Here is a 7,284-nt window from a genome sequence, read left to right on the forward strand (position 1 = left end):
AGAAAAATCCAAATATTTTTTTAAGAATTACCTAAAATTTAACTAAATTAAAAATAATGTGTGGATCAAAATGCAATTTCATCAAGTTTTAATTTATATTTTTATAAAATTTATAGTAACTTATATATAGTTTTTCCATTTGTATTCAAATAGTTTTCACGAATTAACTTTTATAAACCTATTTATTTATATAAAATACTTCAATTCTCTTACATGAGTGTGATGTTTTTTAATATAAATTATTTTTAAAAACAATTGCACTCAGTTTGAAGTTTTTCATTCCCTTTTTGTCTTTATCTAGAAAGATGCAAGAATAATACAAGTAAAAAAAATGTTGAAATATAATTCAATGTAGTAACGAACGCTAATATTCCCCGTTGCTTGCAAGCATACCACCAAGTCCCCACCATTTTGCTTTTACTTATAGCTTTTGCATTTTATCAACCTTGTATGAGTGTGAATTTTAATCTTTCCATAGCTTTGGATTTAATGACTTAATTTGGGTTAACTCAAATTAGCATCATTAGTCAGAATCAAAGGAGGAAGATCAAGAACGAATATAAGATTTTATGTTAAAAAAGAAGAATTTCTAAAATTTTTAAAAGAAAGTCAACTTATAAAATTCTAAAGGACGAAAATATATTAGTATTAATAAAATTATAAAATAATCTAAAATATATGATAATTTAAAATTTTCAAGAAGACTGCACCGGTCCATTGAAGAAATCAATTAAAGTGGATCTTTTACAAAATTTTCTTGGTTATGCTTCGGCGAAGATCGGGATCAAGTTTGGTGTTGAAAGCATGCTCGGGACGTTTTAACAGATAACCCTTTGTTTGGGTTCATCCTTCCCCCTGTCTTTTGGAAACTTCTTCAATGGTTTTAATAATTACTTCCCTTGTTTCAAGAATTTGGTTTGTAGCTATTGATTCTTTCTTCCTTTATTTTTTTTTCTGATGATTTTTTTATGAAAATTCGGGTTCGAATCAGACTAATTCTGGTTGAATTCGAGTTTAGAGTAACATACCTTTGATCCAACCTGATATAAGAGAATAGTATAGTTATCCCACATATATTCAAAGAAATTGTAATAATACTTCTCTCTATATTTTTTCTTCAATTAGATCTTTATTTTACTTAATAAAAATAGAATTATATAATATATATATATATATTTGAGCTTCAAATTAATGAGGATTCTCTGAATTCAAGTTGGATCGAGTGACAAGTGAAGGAATAAGATACTCTAACTGAGTTTGGTTCGACTAAAAATATGGCTCAACCAAATCCATGTTCATCCCTAATCATAACTTTTTATATGGGTGTTAATGAGATCGACATGATTTCTTTAACCATTAAAATTCTATAAAGTATAATCAAATTTTGTGTTTAATAATAATTATATAAATTAATTTATTTAAACTTTATATTTAAAAATCTAATTACTTTATATATAAGTGAATGTTAAAGAGAGCATATGCATAGTTCCTCATGTGTTTATTCAATCACATAATACAATGTTTATATACAAGATGCTACAAACTAAAAGAAATAATGCATCCGCCTAACAAACTAACTACCAAAGAAATTAATTGTTAACTACAAAAGGTCTAACTAACTGTTATATTTTATTTTTCTACATTCCCCCTCAAGTTGGGATTGAAAAACATCTTTAAACCCTAACTTGGAATACATATAAGTGTGTTGTCGTATGCATAGACTTTTGGCGAAAATATCTGCCAATTGTTTTGAAGTTGCCACATATTCAGTTGAAATTATTCATTCTTGTATCTTGTCTCTCACAAAATGATAATCGATTTCAATGTGTTTTGTTCTTTCATGAAACACAAGATTTGCTGCTATTTGAAGAGTTGCCTTGTTATCACAATACAACTTGACTGGTAACAAATTATTCATGCCTAACTCTCCAAAAATACCAACCATCCATATTATTTCAGATGTCACCATAGTCATGCTTCGATATTCAGCTTCTACTGGAGACCTTGCCACCGTTTGTTGATTCTTCAATTTCTAAGAAATTGGTGAATCTCTTTATTTCACACAAAACCCTATGACTGTTCTTCTTGTCATTGCACAAGTTGCCAAATTAGAATCACAGTAAGCTACCAATTCAAGTCTATCTGCTTCCTTGTAGAATAAACCTTTGCTAGGTTCCTTTTTAATGTATTTTACCACCCTTAGGGTTGCCTCATCTCTTCGGTTGATGTATAAATTGGCTCAAATTTTGAACTACAAATGCAATGTCTGGCCATGAATGCGTAAAATATATCAATATTCCTATTACCCTTTGATAACTTGTAGGATCTTTAATTACGGGATCATCAAGGCTTTCTTCTTTATCTGCCTATACTGATTTCAATTTAACATTCTGCTCTAAGGATGTGAGGGTTGGTTTCGCTCCCTCTAATCATGTGTCTTCTATAAGCTCCATGGCATACTTTCTTTAGTTCATAACGATACCTTCTTTAGTACACATCACTTCAAACCTTAGGAAGTACTTCAACACACCTAAGTCTTTTGTTCGAAAATTATGATGCAATATGCTTTTAAGCTCATCAATTAATTCTTCATCATTCCCAGCTATAAGTAAGTCATCAACATAAATAAGCAAAACTACCAACTTTTCTCCTTGAATTTTTGTACACATAGATAAATCAAAATGACTTTGTTGATAACCACATCTCTGCATTGCATTCTTCAACTTAAGATTCCACTATCTTGAGGCTTGCTTAAGACCATACAATGACTTCTATAGCCTACAAACTTTATCATCCCCTTGGTTGTAGAATCCAGGAAGACAATCCAGCAAGCATAGTGAGCATAGTAACCAGTTTCACAACTTGGGAGAAGGTATCTACAAAATCTACACCTTTCTTCTGATTATTTCATTTGGCTTCCAAACATGCTTTGAATCATTCGACCTCCTCAGAAGTATTGTACTTCACCTGAAACACCCATTTTCAACCAATAGATCTCTTTCCTTCAGGAAAAGGTACCACAAACCATGTTTGATTATTTTCCAAAACACTAATTTCCTATTTCATGGCTTGAACCCAAAGTGGATTTGAGCAGCTTTTTTATAATTTTTAGGCTGAGGGATCAAGGAAGTGTAAACAACATAAGCCTGGGTATGAACAAGTAAGTGAGCATAGGAAATAAAATAAGAAATAGGATAAGTACCTGAAGGAGTTAAAGATTGGTAGGAATGAACAAAGTCTTGTAACCAAGAAGGAGGTCTCGAAATTCCAGAAGAATTTCTGATATCCAAATAATGAGAGGGGTCTTATGTTGAAGTTGACACTTGAGTTGAATGAGGTTCTGCAGATGAAATTGAATCTACAGGAAAATAATTTGAAGGAAGAGAAGAACTTACAGTTAAAGAAGTTGCAGGAGAAGAAGAAAAAAAGGAGTAGTAAGAGAAAAACCTAAAATAGGTGCAGTAAGAAGAATAGGATTATCAGATGAAAGAACTGCAGCAGAAAGAGTAAAAGAATCTGAAAGTAACAGAACCAAAAAATCATCCTCTAAAATAGTAGTGAAGAAGAGAAAAAAATCGAATAAACTATACTACAAATTTTAAAAGGAGAAATAGATTCATGAAAGACAACATCCCTACTAACAAAAAAGCTCTTATCTTGAATATTGAACAACAAGTACCCCTTTTGAGTAATTGAATACCCTATGAACACAGAATGAATAGATAACCTGCAATTTGAATACACTCACCCAAAATTTTACAAACACATTAGAATTGAACTTAAGGGCTTTAGCTACATCCAATAAATGTCTATATTTCCGTTCAGCTACCCCATTTTGTTGTGGAGTAGATACACAACTGCTTTGGTAAATTATACCAAGAGAAGAAAAAAAGAAGAAAAGTAAGAAGCAAAAAAATTGGAACCATTTTCACTCCTAACAATCTTAACAGAAGAATAAAATTGAGTTTGAACAACCTTAAAAAATTTAACATTAGATTTCAACTTCAACAAGAAGACCTAAGTCATTCTACTGAAATCATCAACTATGGTAGGGAAATATATCTGCTTAAAGTGAGTTGAAATTATATAAGGTCCCCAAAAGTCCATATGTAATAAGGTAAGAAGTGAAGTAGTCTTAGAAGAACTAATAGGAAAAGGCAATCTGGTTTTTTTGGCCATGGAACAAATAAAACAGGTATGAACACTATGTTTAGTAAACTAAGCATTATGTAAAAAAATGATTCTATGCATTTTATTAATGGAAGCATGTATTAAACGAGCATGCCAAATATCAATATCAAAATTGTTAACAGAAAAACAATGTGACAAAGAACTAGAAGATTTAGTATAAACAAGAGGCTTAAAACTAACTGTGGTAGCATTTTTGGTGTCTCGTCAAGAATGGGTGTCGCAAAGGTGACCTTTTCTAGAGGTTTAACTCCCACTCTCAAAGAGGTAGTGGACGTTATACCTAGAGCAGAGATAGTTCATTTAACCACCTAGGGTGTGTTAGTGCCAACATAATCCCAGTAGAAAGGCTAAAGAAATATCAGAAAGTCAACTTATTTGGTTGAGATGATAAGGATCTGATTTCAATCGATCAGTTAGAGTGCATCATCGTTGTACTCAAGGGTAGTGCTATCGATCAGTGGGATAATGTAGAATGGCCTTACAAACAAGGATGCCACGTGGAATCAGTTCCTGAGCGAGTTTAGAGCAAGTATATTAGTGAGGCGCATATAGATGATTTTAGATTCCAGTTCTCTCAGTTAGTTCAGGGAGGTTGCCCAATGTTAGAATAGGAGGAAGATACCTTTTTGGGTAAGTCACTATACTCAGAGATGTTTGTGACTAAGTTTTGAGGTACACAAGGTGCTTTGGGAGATTTCAAATTTGATATCAGTGTTCAGTTAACGGTAAACCCACTTAGAGTGCTTCAGACTAGAGCATGAGGATGAGTTTGTTGGGTGAGTTAGGCACCCCTGAGTGTAAGAACTTGTGTATCAGTAGATCTATCTCAGTCAGTAACAGGGAGGACTAGAGTTCTACGTGAGCAGAGAAGAGTGATGTCAGCTCAATTACTCCAGTTGAGTCAGGGGTCAGTTATAAGGTCTTGTAGGAGACCATTACCTCCATCATCAGTGCCGAGCTTTAGAAGCTCTGGTAGAGTCTTAGATTACCTCGAGTGCAAGTACTGAGGTAATAATCAGCGATGAAGGTTCTTTAAATTTTTAAGGAAGTGTTATGGATGTAGATCCTTAGCATTTATGGAGAGAGATTGCCCTAGTTTGAGGGGTGTTGTTTCAGCTTGATGAAAGGAAAATGATCTCAGTAGTTCAACATGATTGAGAACTTTCTCAGGTAGGTGTCAATTCTATGCTCAGACAAGAAAATAGAGAAGTGGATCGACTAGTTCTCGATTAAGCTTGGCAGATCAAGGAGAGACATGGTCAAGGCATTGATGTTGTAGATGAGATGTCAGGTAAAGAATCCAAAAGTTTGGATCCAAGTGGCGAGTAGGTAAACCTTAGTGAATTAAGCAAGGTTACCCTACAAATTTATTGAGGGCTTAGGTCTGATCCATCGTCAACCCAAGATCAGTTGTCAGCATAAGTGTTACTTGACCCCAGAATTTTAGGATCCGGGATCAGGAGAATATGTGGCTGCCATTTGTTGAGTTACAAATCAACTCTAAGAAAATGTTTAGCCACATAATATTTCACCCTTGCATGTTCCCTAGGGGAGTATCCTTGCATATGGTCTCTTCAGATACTAGAATATAAGGAGTGTCTTTGTATCATCAGTAGAGGATTCATGCTATCGACCCACAAAGAGTCAGTAATCGCAGGTTCAGTCTTGGAGGTAGAGACCTCTATGAGAGCGTTGAGAGTACTCAGGTTACTCTTGATAGTAAATCGATCACCCTATCGTCAGAAAATCTCATAATATGTTTCAGCAAGTTCCAAGGCACTTAGGTTTCTAACTGGGCGCAAATTCCCCAAGTACTCGTGAGGAGTATGTTAGCAGGTGTATATTATGATACAATAATTCTGGAATTTCACCCCAGATTATATACGTGTTATAGTGAGTTGTGAGTCTTGAGGTGCCTTAAACCCTCAAGCGTCACCAGGATGTCTCGTTACATAAATAGTAAGTGAATCAGCTAAGTGAGCCAAGCCTCGACAGTGGCGTCTTCGTGTTGATATATGTGTGCAAGCTATATACAACACATATCAGTAGTCAACATTGTTCGAGAATTAGTACCATGTCTTCAGTAGTCAGTATCAAGGCAGTGTTGGCAAGTGCCATAAGATCTTAAGGCTTAGCACGATGAGTTACCTATGTTCAGCAGGTGAAAGAGGTTGTCATGTTACGTAGAGAATTAACTCAATTGATTAAGATTATTCAGAGGAAAATTCAGCTATAGTAGTAATTTTTGAAGTAACTTCATCTTTGTAGAATGATCCGGGCGTATAATATCAGATAGCCAGAATGTGATTTCCTTAGCTCTTCTCGAAGGTTTTCGCTTAAAATTCAGCGTTAGTCGTGCCCTCAGAAAATCATAGATCGATTTTGCGAGATCCAAACAACATGTCAGATTGTGAGGTCTTCTTCTTCGAGGATCAGATTAAATAAGAGCTTCAGCATTTGACAAAAAAATAAGATACTTTCAATCCAAGTAAATTTCAAGGACGAAATAGCTTTTAAGGAGAGGAGAGTTGTAACACCCCAAATTCCAAGCTAGCAGCTTCAGGTATACCCGAGAGGTAAGTGGACCCTATAGATTTATAATTCAAGTTGTTGGGCTTAATTGGGTTGGTGTTGGGCCTATAGCCATAAATAGGGGATTTTTGTAGAGTAAAAAAGATGAGGAGAGACCAGCAGAGTAATTATCCCATTTTTAAAAGATGAAGAATTTTATTCTCTTTATATTCTTATTCCTTTCATTTTCTTCCTCATTTCTCATTCTATCTCTTTCTTTATCCTCCCCAAAGTCTATATTATAAAGAGAAAATTTAGGGGTTTTATCAAAGTAATAAAGAAGAGTGATTTCTAGCTAAAGGAACTTAATTTCGGGATTCAAGCAGCAAAGTAGTGTATTTCTAATCTTTTGGAGTATTAAGTTTCCATAAATTGAAAGAAATTCTAGGAGTTGAACAATTGAGCATGTTTAGAGTTTATCTTTGATTTCATGATTCAGCCATGTTGTATGTGTTAAAATGTATTTTTAAGACACCTTAAGAACCAAAACAACTTACTAAAACTTCAAAACAAGATTAGAAA

Source organism: Hibiscus syriacus, unplaced genomic scaffold (genome assembly GCF_006381635.1).
Source record: "Hibiscus syriacus cultivar Baekdansim isolate YM2019G1 unplaced genomic scaffold, ASM638163v2 tig00112383_pilon, whole genome shotgun sequence".
In the NCBI taxonomy this organism is placed as follows: Eukaryota; Viridiplantae; Streptophyta; class Magnoliopsida; order Malvales; family Malvaceae; genus Hibiscus; species Hibiscus syriacus.